This window comes from Hyperolius riggenbachi, chromosome 1, assembly GCF_040937935.1.
Source record: "Hyperolius riggenbachi isolate aHypRig1 chromosome 1, aHypRig1.pri, whole genome shotgun sequence".
Classification (NCBI taxonomy): Eukaryota; Metazoa; Chordata; class Amphibia; order Anura; family Hyperoliidae; genus Hyperolius; species Hyperolius riggenbachi.
Genome location: NC_090646.1, coordinates 521,562,339 through 521,581,928, shown reverse-complemented (window position 1 = coordinate 521,581,928; position 19,590 = coordinate 521,562,339). Strand labels below are relative to the sequence as shown.

Below are 19,590 nucleotides of genomic sequence, written 5' to 3'. Positions count from 1 at the left end.
AGTTATGTTTTCCTTAAGAACTTTTACGTTATGTTTGCCATCTCATTAATGATGGACCCATTGTGTCACCATGAGAGTTAGGCTGAAGTGTACCTGCAGTATAGAGCTTACAGGTCTTGCAGGGACGACACAAGTACACAGGACAGAGAGTTCAAAGGTTAAAGCAGTACCTGTAGAAAGAGATGGCTGCATAGAACAGCTTTACTGTCCCTCACTGAGCCGCCCCTAAATTTCTGGTGCCCTAGGCCATGGCCTATGTGGCCTTGCCAGAAATCCGGCCCTGTATATGGGGGGGGGGGGGGGGAACTTCATCCTACTAATTACTGAATCTGAGAGAGCCTAAGCGCTTTGAGTCCTATGGGAGAAAAGCGCTATAGAAATGTTATTGTATTGTATTGTATTAAAAGGGTTTCTATATAGGGGGAACATAAGGTTACCTATACTAGTGGAAATCTAGCTAACTATACTGGGGAAAGGGTGGAGGGGGGGGAATAAGCCTACTTATAAGGTGGGAGTGCACTGGTAAAATGGCGCCACCATAGGCATCAATGCTAATAGCCACAATTAGCGGCTGTTATCAGTAATTTGGGAGGCTGCTATTAATAGTTGTAATTTGCATAGTGGGTTACACCAGCGCCTGCTACTTTATTGGGCAACCCTGGTGCCCAACTTACTGCTAATACCCACTAATTGCAGCTATAAGCATTGCTGCCTAAGGCACGCAGAAAATATCAACTAGGCAGTGGTGGTGGGGGGAAGTCTTTAGGCTTAGGTGCTGGCAATGTGTGTGTGTTAAGATTAGGCACCACCAGGGGAGTTTCAGTGTTAGGCTCTACCAGCAAGGTGTTAGGGTTATGGAGCGCCAGGGGGATCGGTTAATGGCAAGCCTCGAGTGGAAGAAGAGTAAGGCTTTCTATACTGGGGAAGGGGGGATATAAAACTACCTATATTGGGGCGGGTACTTAATACTGGATGCTACCTATACTGAGGTGGGCTGCGGGCATACTTTTACATCTCTGCCTCTGGTGCAGGAGAACCTTATCCCAGCATTGATCTTATCTACTAAAATCATTGGGTAGTGTAGGGGTTGGGGTAGCTTTAGAATGACGGACCCTAATTTAGAATCCCTATAGTGATACCCTATGCCTCACTGCTTTTTTTTATCCTCTGAATACTGTGGTGCTTGTAGTGTAATATATTTAATTCACCTGTATTTTAGAACAGCAGTTATTTGGAGAGGGAAATAATGCAAGACTATGAAAATACAAATCTTCCACAGCACAGCTAGAGGCGTGAGCAGGGGAGGATATTAAACAGTGAAAGCTGTTGCTCCACCTTCCATAGTTAGAGGGACATGAACTCACTTTCACTTTTGCACTTTTTCACAGACTCGGCTAGATCCATAAACCCATCTCTAATAATCGTATGCCCTATAGACTGTGTTCCCCTACTGCAGGGCCAGGGATAGAGGCTGCCCCGGTCACGCACTCCTCTGAGCAGTGAGCTCCTACATTACAGAGGCGTGGATCGCCTGTTGCAGGAGATGGGCTGCAGTTTCTGACATTCCTCTGCATGCCTGTTTTTGTTATTTGGGCTGCAGAAGTGATGTGCTGATACAGTGCGTTGCTTATGTACAGCAGACTGTAGCCCTGTTGCGCTTCTATACTGAGAGCTCAGCTTGCTGCCATGTGACAGACCTGGCTGTCACCAGCATTGCGCTGCCTTCTTCGCTTCGCATGCAGAGGACACTACAGGACAGATAGAGGATCCCACATGCCGCATCTTTACATAACACAGCTCACCATGGGAAACGCGTGTGCCTGGCACAGCAGCGGCAAGCCAGCGGCGACAAGCGCCTGATCAGCCCCGGATACGCTGCTTCTGGATATACCACTCATCTTATCTCGGCACAGTACATCGGCTCGGCTGTAGCTATCCCTCCATGTGCAGCGTTCCTCCGCGTATGTGGCGGAAATGAAGAGTTTCTGAGCAGCGCCTTTTCATGCAAGGGGGGCTGGCTTCTTCTTGGATCGTCTGTGCAAAGTTATGGCTTGAGACACCATGGGGTATCGGAAGAGGAAAGCATTCTCTGACAGGTAAAGCTCGGCGCGGATTGCACGGCTGTATTCAGGGCTGCTGGGCTCACATAACGGGTGGGGGTGTCAGGACGCGCCTATGGGGGAATCCACGCTCTCTGGGAATTGTGCGGTGTTTTTGCCTTGCTGCTGAGTTCGTACACCGCCCGCATGTCACTCAGCAGAGCTGTCAGGCGCTGACACGAGGGACACGGCTGTGCACATGTCACTGTACTGGTTGCATGCATTACCACCAGGGCACGGCTCTGCCTATTACACCAGACTGGACACAGCATGGCCCTGCCTGTTACACTAGCACGACTCTGCCTGTTACACCAGCACGGCTCTGACCACAGGACAGTATAGGAGCAGCATTGGCCGCCTCACGGCTGTGCCCGCATCGGCCAGCTGCAGCCCCGGGATACGGGAACTGCAGCACACGTGTCAGGAGACCCAGCCCTGCTTATCCCCGGGTGTCGCTGACTGAGCTCCGGATAACTGAGGCGGTTTCTGTAGTTCTGACCTGAAAAGGTTAAACTGCTGAGTTTAATAGTAATTCTAAGCAGCAGTAGTGCGAGGCCGGAAGTGTCCATGTATGTTGCAATATTTGTTGGCCTTCACCTACATTATCTGCTGTCAGTCCTTTACTTTAGTATGGAGGAAAACAGCGGGCGGCAAATGATTTTTACGTATATGGGCGCCGTGACAAACTCCTCTACCAAATATTAAAAGCTATCTGCACTTCAGTGCTCAAATTACCTTCTACTACATGCTCGTGTTTTATGCCATAGGCAGAACTGTTCAAACTGTTATTAGTGCGGTAAAAGTATAATTTTCATCAGTAAACATGTGCTTGTTTACCAGTGATGGATTGCATTGGTCAGTGAGCACTCCCATACATAGTATTGGCTCCATTAGGTGCTGTTTTGGATAGTGCTGGAAATTGCAGATGTATTTTCTCAAGCGATAGCTGGAGTATAATTAAAGTCATATTAAGATACATCTGAAAGTATCCAAAGCTAGTTTTGTGGCTTCTCAAAAATATTGGACTGCGAGATGTTTAGGACATGCCTTGCTAGCAGTGTCGATTAGAATGGGTGTTGTGTGACTAGACAGCGATCCTGTGACACCACATTCCCCATTGGTAGAGCAGATAAAAAGACTAGGAAAATGAATATGACCTCTGCCATTTATTTATTTTTCCTTTTCAAAAGGTTCTGACCCTGAGGGCTGGTACAGACCATGCGTGCCTTTAGCTCTTTTCAAAGCGCACACGTTTGGCTAATGTACCCATAAGAGGGTATTCCCATAGCAGCGTTGCAATTTTGTTAAAATTTTAAATGTGCTGCATGTAGCATATGTGTTCTGGATCAACTGTGTTTGAATAAATGTGCAAAAACACATTCATTCAAAAATTGTTCTGAAAATCGCTTTACAAAATCGCAATTGCTACAGTGCTTGTGCTTTGAGGTGTCAACTAGGCCTTATTATTAGGTAGATGTAAGTTGGGTTACAGTAATATGTAAAATCTCACACTGAGCTGGATCACGGACAGGCAGCCAGAGTGGATAGTTCAGTGTCTGCTCTGATTGTGTTGTGTCAAAGCAAATGCAATTACACCACAGGGTTCTGGGGCAAACGCATCCGTTTTCTGGAATTATCATGGAAGTTTGATTTTTGTGTTATGATTGCCACAGCGGATCTGTTGCAGACTGCCAAGTGTTAATCCTATAACTAAATAAAATCTGTTCAACAGTCAGTTTTTGCGATCTGGCTAAAAGGGGGGGGGGGGGGGGGGGGGAGTCAGTTTGGCATTGCAGTATGGACTGACACTTAAAATCTATCTTAAAGAAAACCAATATTTTTGCTTTGAATGGGGTGGGCTGAATCTACAATTTGGATTTATTTTTTTTACTGTCTGTATCCTCATCCTAAAGGTACATACACGCAGCTGAATGTCAGTTAAATCATGTGTGTATGATAATCTGCAGATCTCATAGACTATCATTGCAATTTGCAGGAATAGATTTTTGGCAGGAACAGATCTTTTGCAGATACTGACCTTTTGTGTCTGTACAGCATCTGTGTGTGCAGCATCTTGCAAAGATTTTTTTTCTGATGTGGAGTTCAGCTCCATAGAAAAGACTGTGAAGGTATGGCTCTCATACTACATGAAGGGTTGTAAGATTGGTCTGTGATCTTTCATTTTCCAAAGACTATAGTCTGATGTGTGTATGCACCTTTACAGAGTGGGGAAACCTCTACAGGGCACTGAGGGCAGCAACAGACAAACCTCATTGCTGTGTAGCTGAATGAAAAATATGCCTGCTGGGCACATTTTTGTTCACCAGGAAATTAAAACATACAGGGGGATAATCAGATGCCAGGTAACTGTGCAGTGGTCTCGGATTGGCCCTTGCAGATTTCCTGGTGAATGGTTTGTTATACCATGGCAAAGATTGAAGCCTTGTATTCATGTTGTATAAACCTTGGCTGTGACAACTGTTCTGTGCTGCGTCAGCTGAAAATCTAGCATGTGAACATTGTTTAGAGATCCACCATGGCAGATTGCTGAGTGATGGACAAGAAGGTTATATTTTGTCCCCACACCCCTGGACATGTCTCGCTTGTACACCGCCCGTTGCCCCTCCTTTACTCTCCACTGAGCAGTACATGTTGCACAGTTGTGGCTGATCAGTGTGTTTGTACAGTGCTATTTCCCTAACCCGCTGTCAAAACCCTTAAAGAGTAACTGTCAGGCTGCAGAAGCTAATTTAAACCTCTATTCTCCTGTGTTAAACAGTTTAGAAGGAAGCCCAAAAGCAATTAGTGAAGATAAAAATCTCAGTTACCTTTGATGTGTGCTTATCAGCAAGTCTGTTATTCTTAAGAAGACGCAAGCCGCATATTACTGCAAAGCATTCTGGGGCTCTCCCCTCGGCTGCTAATGAGACCTTACAGCAGCTTGTAATCGCGTAGCACTGATAAATCTCGGGGCAGAGTACTCTGCAGGAGTCAGCTATTGTTCCTAGCCACATGGCTCATTAATATTCACTGCACACTGTGTTATTTAGTACAAGCTTATCTGTGATCAGGAAGCAGGCAGGACATGACGACACATTTGACAGAAAAACATGGAGCCTGCCATGAGCTGTCAGGAGCATCTATCTCTGCATATACTATATACAAATTCTGTGAAATCCAAACGTGGACAGTGAAATGCATATGTAATGTAAGTACAGCCAATCTTTAGCTACTGATATATGTGTTTATTTTCTCTGAGACCTTATACCTAACAGCTCCTCTTTAACCTATGGCTACAGAATATCCAATAGTAACAACAAAACTCACCATTCAAAGGGTAAACTCAATAATCTGATACTGCAGAATACGGTTTATTATATTCCAAATTCATTAAAATATTAATAATGATGATGCAGGTCCACCTGGACTTCTAATTTCAATCCCCAAAACTCAGGTTCTAATTAGAATTTCAGGTGAATCATTATTATTGTTACGCATGATCACTTTGACTGCTGGAATTATGAATGCTGATATATATGCATCGATTATGGTTGATGAATAAGATTCTTTGATTCAATGATGTATTAATGCATTTAGTGTATAATAACTATCATACATTATTGAATTTACCCTTTGGAATGATGAGTGGTGCTGTTAGGCTGAATTCACAGTGGTCAGTTGCATAATGCAAGCGTTATGAGTGTGATTTGCAAGGGAGACTGGAAATAAACTTAATTACTAAGCCTGCATGCAGTGAGTAAGAATAGCACGATCAGTTACAATGCAGGCCCATAGAATTGTGAATTGACATGCAGATGCTATTATTCCTGCTGTGATGGATATGTTTTCTTAGCCATAACACACTCTAGTGAGTAGTGTGGTTGTTAAGGGAAAGTCTCTCATTTAAAGTCTATTTCCACTAGCATACGGAGCGATGCACATCCGTAAATTCTCAGTGCGAATTTACAGTTTATAATCGCACCACGTTTGTATGTTGAAATTTGCCTTCAATGGAAATAACTCCAAAGATATGCATTGGTTTTACATCCGGCCCTCTGCATGCTACAGAAAACTGCAGCATGCAATCCATGAGTTTTGCGCATTGCACTTGAAAATTCGTGTTCAATGGAAATGACTCCATTGATATACATTGGTATCAGTTTTGATGTGGAAAATTTGTAATTCGGATTTAGTGGAAATGGGCCCTTGCAGTCCCCAGGACCACAAGGATACTTAAAGTGGATCCGAGGTGAACCTTTACTCATTGCATAATTGTGTTCCTTTCCTATTGTTTATAGGGCATTCCTCAAGCCAAATACTTTTTTGTTTTGTTTTAATACTCTAATTCCCTATAAACTAAATAAACCACGCCCACAGGTTTTCAGAGAGCCTTGGCAGTAGCAAGGGCTCATGGGAGCTCAGTCTGGGCAGGAGGAGGAGGAGGAGGTGTTACTAGCCATTGATTTCAGAGGCAGAGGGGAGGAGGAGTATTACAGGCTTAGTGATCAAGATACAGATAAGCCTGCCTCTGTGTAATGTTTACAAACAACATGGCTGCTGTCGTATCACAGGAAGAAATAATAATTTTCTATTAAAGCTGTTTGCAGCTATATTTTCTGTGTAAACTATCTAAACTTTAGATAAGATATATAGACAAGTTACTTGTTATAGTTCGTTTTTCATCTCGGATCCGATTTAATAAAGCCATGAAGTTTTATGGTAAGCTCAGAGACAGAATGTAAAGGGGTGGAGACACAGGCGGCAGTCAAGGTTCAAATCCCTGCTATCCAAAATTTAACACTCATCTTTTGCTGCTGCATAAGCATACATAGGACATATAGGTGTTTAGAATACCATCTCAAGTAAGGATCAAACGTAAAGTTTTAGATGATGCTGTATTTGGGGTGTAGATGTCATATTCAATGTGTGGTAGCTTATTGAATAAGTCCTCCCACTTATTTAGGTTTTATTTAGTCTGCTGTATATTCAATGACATCTGCCACATTCTTTTAACCAGACTTTCTCTTTGAAGTGTAAGCTGTGGTGGCTTTCTACTATTACTTTCAGGACTGGTAAAGATGTATCATATCATGGTTTCAGACAAGAGAGGTGACATGACTTGTCATATGAGAATTTAGAAGGCAGACATAAGGGATGAGGTTTACTTGGTGTGTATTAAAGCAATACACTAAGATTGAACAAGCATAAGGCTAGTTTCACGCTGGGGCGTTGCATTGCTTTATAATACAACCAAAAAGTCATGTGCACTGGCATGTGATGTACCACACAATTGACCTATATGCACCTTCATTGACTAACATTGTGTTAATCAACCTGTAAGATTCTAGTAATGCACTGCATGAACTGTGTTGTAACAGGGCTGCCCTTGCATCACATTGCAACTAAAGGCAGGTGAACTGTTCATAGGCTTACAATTACACTGCGCAAAATAATGTCTCATTGCAATGCAATGTGTTTGGCTTTTTAGATGGATGACTGAACTGCATGCTTGTCGAAAAGTTTAGCATGCTGTCTGCTGGCCAGGAATGCCAAATGGCAGCATTTGTAATGTTGCATATGTCATCATTTCACATGGCACTATTACCTGGCAGCAAAAAAGTGTGTCCTGTTGTGTCTGAGCACAGCTGCGCTCAGGAGGGACTTCTTAGTGCTTGGTATTGGGGTTGCCTCTTCACCGTCTGTACAAAGCACTAGGAAACACCTGGCCAGTGCACGGGAGCAGCTGACAGGCGGTGAATTCACCACCTTTGGCCTCCCATGGGAAAGAGGCCTTTGTGTGAAAGAACCCTTATGCTGGGAATACACGGCTAGATTCTAAGCCATTTAGATGGCTCGATAGATAATTTCCGACAAGTCTGATCTCCCGCCCGATTGTTTCGCCGCTCGATTCCACATTAAGGACAATTCAAAAAGATAAGAAAAACGAGCAGAAGATAAGGGAAACGCCTGCGGAATCGAGCGGGGAATCAATCGAGCCGTGTATGCCCAGCATTAGGCTGGATTCACTGTGGTCTTTGTTAAGATAATAAAGTCTCTTGCATAGTCACATACACTGTGTAGAGGTTCCCCTAGTTAGTATGTGTCCTAACTCTGGCCCTGTAACACACAGTACATACATGCAAGCATTCAGTGCGTCAAACCTAAAGATAAGGAGCACATATCCTTGCCGTCCTCTTTTGGGACAGATAGTGCATCAAACTTATCCCCCCAAGGGAGTTACCGAAATACATCAATATGCACCAGGCACACACACCAGTATACACTGTGTGGGCTGACAATGGTCACAGATGGGAAAAATGGGGAAAGCAATAGATTATTTCCTAGCCGCAAGGATAAAATACAAGTAAAAACGCAAAATCCAGACTCCTCACCTTGAGCTAGGACATATGAATATGTTTTAGGGAGGTGCCAAAGGTGGTGTGGCAAATAAAACAGCTAAATTAATTTTGCTGCTTTATTTACAACACCCCCTTTGTCACCTCCCCAATACATATTCAAATGTCCTAGCTCAAGGTGAGGAGCCTGGATTGTGTGTTTTTATTGGCATGCTACAGTATAAACTCGTTATAGTAAACTTCCTATCCAGGTCCCGGCCAATCTCCATTGTAAGTCTATAGGCACGTACACACGACATACCGCCGCAAACGACGGGTCCGTCAGATTATCCCGCTGGGCGGACGTTCAGCCGACAGCAGCACGTGTGCACATGCTGTCGGCAGACTGATACGGCTGTTTCTGAACGATTAGCTGAGCGGATCGCTCAGAAGCAGCCTTATCAGTCTGCCGACAGCGTGTGCACACGTGTTACTGTCGGCAGAACGTCCGCCCAGCGGGAGGGTCTGACAGACCCATCGTTTGCAGCAGTATGGCGTGTGTACGCGCCTTATGGGAGCAACGCCTGGTATAGTATATTCGGATATAATACATTTTGAAATAGTAAACTAGTTTTTTGGCCCCTATGTGATGCTGACTTTGGATATAGTGAAAAGTGGGCAGCGCATGCATCAGTGTGAAACCAATGATCTTGGCTTCTCTCCTTACCCTGGCAGGTGAGCTGATGCCTGAATTGGGTGCAATTGAATAGAGCCGCTGTTACTCTTTAGCAAGGATGCACATTTGGTGGACGGACTACAACGTCTAGAATACCTTAGGGCTGCATAGCCAGGCAAGACGAATTCCAGGCTGGAAAAATCGCAATATGCGTCCTGTAACTGGGTAAGGCAAAACTTCCTGTTCACACGTGGGCCAATTATTCAGCCTCTTTCCAAAATGCAGCCAATCATCATGCAGTCCCGCCCGCAGAGCTAAGCAGGAAAATGACAGTTTCTGGTATAGTAAACTTCTGATATAGTCAACCACTTTTCCTGGTCCCTTGGCGTTTACTATAGACTCTAGTGTATCTATAACATGTCTGACTTGTGTCTGGACAAGTCACACAGAGCGCAACTTTGAATCCCGTCACAGCAACAGATATGTCAAAAAATGTCTGAATGAATTGTATAGTTAACATAGTATCCATCAACATGTTTGTTTGTCTGCTGTGGGCTATTTCTGAAAACTGTACGATTTACCTTCCAGTGTGAACCTAGCCTTACTGTTGTGAGTTGTTAACAGGATGCAAACAAGTAAAATGGTTTCTTTTATGTTTCATCGTATCTCTGTAAGGAAGCCAGTCAGATTGTAACAGCATTAACCAGTTCAGAGGGATTTCCCCCCATGTTTCCCTTCCAAGTATCACTCACTTAACAAAAGCGGCATTTTTTGTGCTTATTTGTTAATAAACAGCATTTTGTGAGGCTGTAGTGTATGTTCTGAGAAAGAGGACTTCCTGGCTAGTTTATTTGTATGATGTGTAATAATGAAGTTATTCAATGTACACAGAGTTGCTGAAAATTCCTAGGAGGCATCATGGTACGAGTGTTAGGAGGCGTATGCTTTCTGGAAGGGTCATTTCAAATTCACAGTTATTAAAAAACACTTCTGCATTGGAATCTTCCTGAAAGCGTGATGTCCGCGCATGTGATATATTTAAATGGCATTGCATTGTAGTTCCGATCGTTTGCAAATCTGCGTTTGCAATTTTTTTTTTCTGCATTTAAAATTCAGACCTCTCTTTTTTTTTTTTTTTTTTTTTTCTTTCTTCCCTTCTTTCTTGTGTGATTTTGTTTAGATTTTGTTTAGATGGAAGTCAGTAGGAATGCAAGAAAAACTGCATATGGTTTGGATATTAATTAGGTGTATTTTTTATGTAAATGAACTTTATTGGTATTCATGAATATTTCACGAAAGTGCTTAGGCTGATTCCCAGGGCGTGGAACTGGAAACCACAGACTGCAGTATAGTACAATAGCAATTGGCAGAAAAAATCCATTAGCCAATTGTTTTCCACTGAGCAGGGTGGAGATCAGATGAGGGTCAAAGATATATGCGATTGTAACCTGATACGACTGCAGACATCATATCAGGGGATAGCTGTCTGTTGTTTCCAATGCAGTTTGACAGCTCATGCACTTGAGCATCTCAAAAGATGCCTAAACCAGTTAACTGGAATATCTGATTTGCACAACTTTAAAATGAATATGCTGTAAAAACTGCAGGTCAAGCTAATGGGTAACAGCAAATAGTAAATGAATCAGACATGTACTAGTCACCGCAGTGTCATGCTGCACATAGTTTTTAATGACAGAATGCAAAGGGTATCATTGGGGCCTTTCCTGTTGCCCCAAGGTTCAATACCATCACCTTTGTTGTCCACATATACATGTTGCCACTTGGAAAGAATATCCAGAAACACTAGACTATTGCAATGCTCTCTATACCTGCAGCACCAACAGGTAGTACAGAATGCTGCTGCTAGGCTAAATGTTAATGTTCTTAAACATCTGACCACGTGATGCACACCAGATGTGATGGCTGGCTAAGTCTGCAGTAATGGACAGAAATACTGCACCAGGGATAGTGTAAGTATGAGCAGTGGATAGTAGAGTGAAATGGCACAGAGAGGGCTCTGGGGAAACAAGGTGAGCCATACCATAATAGATCTACTCGTACGTGTTGGAGAAGCTGTACCACCTCTCTTCAGATCAGGCACTCTGAATATCATCTTACTTCTCTGGACATTTCCGTAATTTTTGCTGACATGACAGATTTACATTTGCTTTGTATGGGCCATTAGCATTTGTAAAACTTGAAATTTCATACGAGTCTTAATACGACTGGTGATCTGTAAGTCCTGTGTGGTAATTAGGCCTATTTTTATAGCATCCAGCAGTGATTTTGTGTTGTCATGAACATAGTGATCTCACGATAGTGTGTTAGTGAAGCCTACAGTAGTAGCCGCTCTGCATATTGTGCTTGTGAAGTGATGCTAATGTTTCACATCATGTGCTGTTTAGAATATGGTTTCCTGTTAACCATTTCAGTGTTTGCTTAGGTCCTTTGCTGTGGACTGGTGTATTAAACAGTTACAGTATGCGGATTGTGACGTTTTACCTGAACAGTTTGCATAAAGCTCCTGACTGGCTGAAATTGCAGTGATTGTTTGGCATGTAATTGTGAGTAAAGTATTTCCTTTTCCAATTACAAGGTAGAGTGAGATGCCTGCCTTTTGCTATGCTTGGAATGTGACTGAGTAACTGGTAAGGAAAGGAAGCATTTTGCTAGTGCTGTATGTATGTTACTGCTGCTGGCTGCTATACAGTATGCTTCACGTCTTACAAAATTCTTTATATTTAAGAGCTGATTTAACATTTTTGACTTTTGACAAATAACCTGCCACTACTGTCAAACAGTACCATTTCCATTTGGCTGATGTATGTATCATTGTACAACATGGCGACCACGAACATTTGTGTATGAAGAAAGTTGCAGTTAGTACTAATACATTCACATGCATCTTTTCAATGTTCAACATTATCAGCAATTGCTCAAACGTGTAGTAATTCAAGCTTCTGAACAAGTCTGGTAAATTCTTATGTTTATCATTCAGACGTAAAAAAATGCACCGTCTCAGACTCCTAATACATGTCGACTGTAATTTCTTTTCAAATTCCCTTTTGCTCAGGAAATCATTTAATTTTATATGTTGGTAAATTTGGGGTTGGTGGCCAGGGCTGTGGAGTCGGAGTCGGGGCAATTTTGGGTGCCTGGAGTCGGGGAAAAAATGCACCGACTCCGACTCCTAATGAATTTAAACTGTAATTAAAATCGAAAATATGATAAAATGTTCTATTTCTCAAATAATAGTCATCATAAATAATTTATACATACAGTAATAGCTGTACTTAGTCCACAAAAATGAACTAAACCAATCAAAATTAATGACTTGTGCTGCTTCAATAAAGCAGTCCCTGTATTTTTAAAGTTAGATATACACATCTGATTGTGACTGTATATATGATGTGTACATAGGAATCTCTTATATATACTAAATAACATTTATGCTGTAAGTATAAAGCCTGATGCGTAGCTTTGTCACTAATAGAGATGGTCAATGAGATGGAAATAATTCTGCGTTGATTCTGGTTTATGCAAATGTAAATGTACTTTGCTCATGAAATCAAATAATTTGATATGTTAAAATTTGGTTTGGTGACTATGAATTAAATGGTACCTGAGAAGGATGAAAAGAAAAGTTTTATACATACCTGGGGCATCTTCCAGCCCCCTTCAGGCTAATCAGTCCCTCGCTATCCACCTCCACCACCTGGATCTTCTTTTATGAGTCCTGGTAATTCAGCCAGTCAGCGCAGTCCGGCCGCATGCCGCTTCCACAGCCAGGAGCATTCTGCACCTGCGCAATAGTGCTGCGCAGGTGCAGTACGCTCCCAGCGGCGGAGTGTATGCATGCGCACTACGCCAGACTGGCTCAAGTACCTGGACTCATAGTAGAAGATCCAGGTGGCCAGGGACTGATTAGCCTGAAGGGGGCTGGAGGAAGCCCCAGGTATGTATAAGGGCTCGTTCCCACTATCGCGAATCTGCATGCGTCCAACGCATGCAGATCCGCACATGTAATGCAAGTGGATGGGCCTGTTTCCACTGTAGCGTTGTTGAGGTGCGTTTTTTTCAGCGTGAAAAAAACGCACAAAAGAGCCAACGATTTCGCCTGCGTCGGGAATCCGTGCGAATCGCCGCTAATGTATTTAATAGTAAAAACGCATGCGTTTGTTACATGCGTTTTTACCCGCGATTTCGCACCTTTTTCAATTTTATTTAGCCCTGGCAGTGTCATGGTTAATTTCGCATGGCACCCTGCCATGCGAAATCGCATGCGAAATCGCAGGTAAAAACGCATGCGGAAACTCATCCGCATGCGTTTTTACAAGCGTCGGAATGCGGCCGAAATCGCGTCGCAACAGTGGAAACAAGCCCTTAAACTTTAATTTTATCTGTCTCAGGTTTACTTTGTTACACAGTAGTACTATACTCTACATATGCACTCTCCACAGAGCTGCAGGGAATCCACTGAGAATGTTGTGCACATTGAACACAGAGGTGTTGTCTATCACCCATAAACCTGGTTCAGATTGTGCATGAAGAATGTGTAATAGAGGAAGAATCTCCTTATTCCCCTGCAGAGTACCTGCACATCACTCTAAAGGTGCGTACACACATTCGACTATAGTCGTTTGAAACGATCGTTCCCCGATCGTTTCAAACGACGATCGTTTAAATAAAAAAAAATGCAGCCAACGACCATTAAATCTAACGACGGACGAGCTAGATCGTTAAAAACAAACGATCTAGCTTGGCGGATTTTTTCCAACGACGATCGTTTGCAAAAGTAGTACATCGTTGGAAACGATCGTTCGTACTAGGCTTGACATGCGCATTTCGCTATTTCTCCATGGAACTTTTCATTTTTTAAGCGCAATAGTTGCTTTACGTGATGTAACGTTCGTTCTAACGATCAGAACGTTACACACATTTAAGCACTACCTTTACTTAGGTCGTTCTTTCGTCAATTAAAAGTTCGTTCGTCGTTCACAACGAACGATCGTTGTCGCATGTGTGTATGTACCCACAGTTACATTGCCTAGGGCCTGATAGATGTTGTTTGTTCCAAACTTTTCCTTTTTACAAGTACTCTTACCAAGGACTAGTTTTAGTCTATGACTAAAGGGAATAAATATGGCAGTCTCCATATCCTTCTCACGTCAGTTGTCTTTTAAAAATCCTAAGCGTTGGCAGTTAAGAGACGAATTTCATGTTACATATTTTCAATCAACAAGATTGTAATATGCAAATTTGTGGAGTCGGAGTCGGTGGAATCCTAAACTGAGGAGTCTGAGTCGGTGGATTTTTGTACCGACTCCACAACCCTGTTGGTGACTACAAATGAAGTTACCGTATACAGTAGTGCTTTACTCTACATGTGCACTACCTGCAGGGCTGTTGTGAATCCACTGAGAATGTTGTGCACATTGAACGCAGAGGTGCTGTCTGTCACCCATAAACCTGGTTCAGGTCGTGTGTGATGAATGTATAGTAGAGGCCATACACTATTCCATTTCTTATTATAAGATTTTGAACTATTAGATTATTTTATTAAACCTACCATGTTACATACTTTCAATCTGCATGATTATTACAGTGTTTCCTCTAAAATAAGACATCCCCCTAATGTATGGCCTAGCTTATATTTCGAGCATGTTCAAAATATAAGACATCCCCTGAAAATAGGACCTAGCTGCAGAGAGGAAGAGGTTGGGACACTGCAGTACGCTGCAAATAGGCGTCCAGGAAGCGGTTGAGTGGACACAACCTAGTCACTGCCTGCCTCGGTTGCCTCTATCCCATAGTGATACTGTCAATCTCTCCCGTTGGCAATTAGTCCCCCCCCCCCCCCCCCCGTGGTAAGCAATGTGATGACTGGAAGCTGCGGTGGGACTGTGCGGAAGAGAGATGGCTGGAGATTGTGCGGCGCTTCTGCTGTTACTGGAGTGACTGGATGTCATCGCCGAATTGTACTTCCGGGTGCCTGTGAGTGGAGCGGGACCTGGAGTAATGGAGGACGCATTGCCCGCTTGGCTGGAGATAGCAGCACTGCTCCGGTGCGCTGTACAATGTGGCAGTGTCTGTATCAGGCCAAGCCTCAGCCGCACTGTCGCTGCCACGCAACCGTGCCGCCCAAATCTTCCTCTCTATAGCCGCAGGTCTGGAGCCCCCTCCTCAGCTGCCATGACTCCACACTGACTGATGCCTAGAAGTGGAGGGCTCTATCTCTCTAGTCCACGCTGTGCTTGCGCACACACACACGCACGCACGCACGCAAAAGTATTCGGCCCCCTTGAAGTTTTCCACATTTTGTCACATTACTGCCACAAACGAGAATCAATTTTATTGGAATTCCACGTGAACGACCAATACAAAGTGGTGTACACGTGAGAAGTGGAACGAAAATCATACATGATTCCAAACATTTTTTACAAATCAATAACTGCAAAGTGGGGTGTGCGTAATTATTCAGCCCCCTTTGGTCTGAGCGCAGTCAGTTGCCCATAGACATTGCCTGATGAGTGCTAATGACTAAATAGAGTGCGCCTGTGTGTAATCTAATGTCAGTACAAATACAGCTGCTCTGTGACGGCCTCAGAGGTTGTCTAAGAGAATATTGGGAGCAACAACACCATGAATTCCAAAGAACACACCAGACAGGTCAGGGATAAAGTTATTGAGACATTTAAATCAGGCTTAGGCTACAAAAATATTTCCAAAGCCTTTAACATCCCACAGAGCAATGTTCAAGCGATCATTCAGAAATGGAAGGAGAATGGCACAACTGTAAACCTACCAAGACAAGGCCATGTACCTAAACTCACAGGCCGAACAAGGAGAGCGCTGATCAGAAATGCAGTCAAGAGGCCCATGGTGACTCTGGACGAGCTGCAGAGATCTACAGCTCAGGTGGGGGAATCTGTCCATAGGACAAGTATTAGTCGTGCACTGCACAAAGTTGGCTCTTATGGAAGAGTGACAAGAAGAAAGCCATTGTTAACAGAAAAGCGTAAGAAATCCAGTTTGCAGTTTGCCACAAGCCATGTGGGGGACACAGCAAACATGTGGAAGAAGGTGCTCTGGTCAGATGAGACCAAAATGGAACTTTTTGGCCAAAATGCAAAACGCTATGTGTGGCAGAAAACTTAACACTGCACATCACTCAGAACACACCATTCCCACTGTCAAATATGGTGGTGGCAGCATCATGCTCTGGGGTTGCTACACTTCAGCAGGGACAGGGAAGCTGGTCAGAGTTGATGGGAAGATGGATGGAGCCAAATATAGGGCAATCTTGGAAGAAAACCTCTTGAGTCTGCAAAAGACTTGAGACTGGGGCGGAGGTTCACCTTCCAGCAGGACAAAGACGCTAAACATAAAGCCAGGGCAATAATGGAATGGTTTAAAACAAAACTTATCCATGTGTTAGAATGGCCCAGTCAAAGTCCAGATCTAAATCCAATCAAGAATCTGTGGCAAGATCTGAAAACTGCTGTTCACAAACGCTGTCCATCTAATCTGACTGAGCTGGAGCTGTTTTGCAAAGAAGAATGGGCAAGGATTTCAGTCTCTAGATGTGCAAAGCTGGTAGAGACATACCCTAAAAGACTGGCAGCTGTAATTGCAGCAAAAGGTGGTTGTACAAAGTATTGACTCGGGGCTGAATAATTACGCACACCCCACTTTGCAGTTATTGATTTGTAAAAAATGTTCGGAGTAATGTATGATTTTCATTCTACTTCTCACGTGTACACCACTTTGTATTGGTCTTTCACGTGGAATTCCAATAAAATTGATTCATGTTTGTAGCAGTAATGTGACAAAATGTGGAAAATTTCAAGGGGGCCGAATACTTTTGCAAGCCACTGTATATATAATGTGTATGTCCAGGAGGAGTCAACAGCTATCACATGCTGGAAAGTAAGGTGTGCACGCAACTGGGGGTGCCCAAGCCCCTAGGTATATAGAGAAAAGTCACGTGGAGTTGCAGCACACAGCTCTTTCTTTTTATTCAGAGCAACACATATACACAGCAGACTGGCCCATTTTCAAGCTACATACATTGGCATCAACATTTGCATAAATTTGCATTAACTCAGAACAATTTGCATATCTGTGATCACCCCTACTGACCAATAGGATTTCTTCCTGCCCAATGCAGAATGTTATTGTTTGCTTTTATTTCAAAGAAACTGTTTACTTTTCACCCTTTGTTCAAAAGAAAAAATAGGCAAAGTCCCCCCAGATGGGAGTGTGCCCTAAATCCCTGGCGTCAGTGGTGGGTACCTGTAATAAGAGACAGACACTTGCCCCCTGTCTGGCTCCTTGTGACAGCCTTGAAATGTAGGGTGAGCCCTACATTTCCAACACAGCCTTGCTCTGACACACAGATAACATCTGGGCAGCATGCTCACTAAGCTTTACCGGTAGTATATTTAGATCTGCGTTTGAAGTTGAGCTGTAATGGAAGATCTAGAAATACCATGCTTGCTGTAAGCAGAATTGCTTTGCTTCAAAAAACTTGCTACAAGAAAGTGAGTTTTGATTTTAGTCTTTTTTTGCAGTCTTTTCCCACAGTCATGCCTAGTAAGAATGTCATCGAATTGACAGTTTCACTTTCACATACACCACAGTGATTGATTTTTGTGTTTCAGATATGAGTTTGCAAAGAGAACATGTTTACATTGCCAAGGGCCTTCTAATGTACTTCTTGTGGCTGTGTACAGAACATCCATATCAAACAGGAACAGTCCACCCAGTCAGTGACATGCATCCAAAACGGAAATTAGTACACATTACAGCAGCCTGGGCAGAGCACTGGAAACAGGATCACAAGCCAGATATCAACTTCCCACAAAAGCTATGTGCAGACATTTTACTGAACAATGAGATCAGGGCACTGCACATCCGCAGCACTGGGTGGAATCTGTTTCTTGCAAAGCTGTGTAATTCTAAACGGTGCTGTAAATGTACATTCATTAGTAACCTTTGTCTTCAAAGCATCAATTTATTACAAAGCAACGTAGAATTAGATTAAATACTACACGAACAGTCACAATAACATGACACTGGAGATGAAAGGTGCACATTAATGATACAATCTTAATTTGCGTATTCAGTAGTGATGCATTGCAGGAGACAACAGTCGGTCACATAAAGCTGAATTATTGCAAATATCTTCTGTTTTAAAAAGGCAAACTGAGCATTGCTTTTTAGTAGTAGGAGGGCTTTATGGTCTCTTTTAGTCCCCTATACTTCCCTAGTAGTTTTGCCCCCCCCCCCCCCCCCCCCCCCGAGCTGCTTGGGTATTCTGTTTGTCTTGATTGTGTGCAGTGTTCTCCCCAGGCTCTTTTAGCCGGGTACTCCACCTGGCTAGTTTTGGTGAGCACCCGGCTGTCAGCGGCTCACCACCTCCTATGGTGTGAGCATAGTTGCGCACAGAAGCACCGGCCCTGCATTCTCTCATCTCGCCCCACCCGGCTGCTTTTTCATGCCACCCGGCTGGAAATAATTTCTGGGGAGAACACAGTTGTGTTCTTACTAAATGCAGGCAGTGGAATGGTAAACTGAGTGAATACACTTTGAACAGACCCTTTATGTAGTCTTTCAAATTGTTATAAAAGTGTCTACTAATGGTGCTGTCTTGATTGTACAATCTTACCATGTCTATGTAATATGAGGGACATCCTAAAGTATACATGCAAAGTATAATCATGCAGTTTATTCTTCTACGTCGATTTGGTAAGATTGTACAATCAAGATAGTATCATTAGTGGGCAGGTATAGAAGTGGTAAGATTGTACAGTCAGGATTGTATCATTGATGAGCACCTGAAGAGGAGTCTTCCCAACAGGGCTTAAAGTCTAGGAAGCTGGGGGTGTGGAGTTGCAAGATGTAGTGCATGTATAAACGTCTAGAGAAGTAGGGTAGAGGTAGTACATTTTTTTCACGTTAAAGTAGCAAAGGTAGGGGAAAACTATTCTATTGAGTGGGGGCAGCCTTTAGCTGCGTTCACGCATACGATGCATATCATGAGGCCAGGGTCTGGCCTTGATCCCTTGGGCAATAGTTCAGGCTGAGTCCTGTAGAGACATGTTGAGTTCTGTTGCTATGGAGAGGGGAGGAGGGTCGACAGAGTGGCGCAAGTAGGGAGAGGGAAAGAACAATGCCCTCAGCAGAGCTGATCTACTGTCAGTGCATGGAGTGGGATCAGGGACCACTGTACACATGCTAGAGTCTCGGCCGAAGTAGCTCAACTGTCCGCCTCTGTCAAGAGCTATCATGCATGTGTACGCAACTTCAGACGAATCTTGTAGCAATGTGCAGGAAGTGGTTATTGGTAAGGTGGACACTATTGGCTCATTGGAGTAGAGCAGGGTGTGGTTCGGAGTGTGATTTTGTACGAGATCAGATAGCTAGAAGAACACCAAAGATAATGTCTTGGTGATCCCACACAGAGAAGGAGGACAAG

General features: G+C 43.4%; 1 protein-coding gene across 2 annotated transcripts in view; it reads left to right on the top strand.

Moving 5' to 3' along the window:
* The first annotated feature begins 1,399 nt into the window (after positions 1-1,399).
* Positions 1,400-19,590, top strand: part of SH2B3 (SH2B adaptor protein 3) — a 182,943-nt gene continuing 164,752 nt past the window's right edge. The window contains exon 1 of one of the 2 annotated variants that reach the window (XM_068245613.1): positions 1,400-2,096. The gene's annotated coding sequence lies outside the window, so the exon portion shown is untranslated. The remainder of the gene's footprint in view (positions 2,097-19,590) is intronic. The other variant, XM_068245630.1, reaches the window with a different exon arrangement.